Here is a 993-nt window from a genome sequence, read left to right on the forward strand (position 1 = left end):
AATTATACGGTAGTATGTGGTGTTTATTATTTGATTAGCTTTGTTCATCACACGTTGTACTATATTGACTTACTTGCATCTGCATCAGTATTAACGTTAATATCAGACTTATCGGAGCGGTATGATAATTCAGTAACAATCTACGCAATTTATAACTATTTGAATTGATTTGACTTGCTTCAGGTTTTATGCTGATTTACGTTTCATGTTGCTCCTCATATTGTGTCAGGTGGGTATTTTCCTCTCCTATTAATCGTTACGTTTTGCCTCCACTTCTGTTGGCTGGCGTAGGGTTTTCTGCAAATGGATTAATATTATGATTTACGGTTTAATATTTAATATCATGGTATCTTATGATGTTAATAGTTCTATCTCTTCCTACTATGTTCATTATATTCATCATCATTCATGTTATGGGATATATATTGCTACTTATCTTTATTGATGATTTGCTAACAATAATTAATAATTTATTTATTTATTGTTCACTGCCTTCATTTGATGATTTGATTGTTTCTCCACCATCTTTGCTTATTAAACGAATTTGAGGTCGTGGTTGCGTGAAATGTTCCTGCAAGCAAGTTTAAGCAGTTTCAATAAATTCAAACAATAATTCCAATTATCAGTGTTACATTATGCTCACCATCTATTTCTTCTTTTGCTTTTATTCCCAGCTGATCTTCCCTTCTTTGAAGATTTAGTACTTTTCCCATTAATTGATGTGATGGGAATATATTATGTATTGTATACAATGTTTGACGTTAGCGCCATTGATTGACCTGCTCAATTTTATGTTTTATGTTGCTCTTTTCGTTTACATTATCCTGGTTATCTTGGCTATGTGGGCCTCGCAGGAGGGATTCTCAGCTTCGCTGGTTTGAGCACTTCATATAAGCTCTCAGTTCACTTCTTATTATCTGTAATTCTTCTTTCAGTCACTTTGATAGTTTTAATAGATGATTATGAGGAATTCCCTGTCGCACATGCATTTAT

At 33.1% G+C, this 993-nt stretch overlaps 1 long non-coding RNA gene across 1 annotated transcript; it reads right to left on the reverse strand.

The window, feature by feature from the left end:
* Positions 1-224: 224 nt before the first annotated feature.
* On the reverse strand, positions 225-771 carry LOC123988709. Its single transcript, XR_006830279.1, has 3 exons — positions 644-771; positions 490-571; positions 225-297 (listed from the first exon to the last, which is right to left on the reverse strand). It is a non-coding gene; the product is annotated as an uncharacterized LOC123988709 (long non-coding RNA).
* Between the last annotated feature and the right edge of the window lie 222 nt (positions 772-993).

This window comes from Osmia bicornis, unplaced genomic scaffold (genome assembly GCF_907164935.1).
Source record: "Osmia bicornis bicornis unplaced genomic scaffold, iOsmBic2.1, whole genome shotgun sequence".
NCBI classification, from domain to species: Eukaryota; Metazoa; Arthropoda; class Insecta; order Hymenoptera; family Megachilidae; genus Osmia; species Osmia bicornis.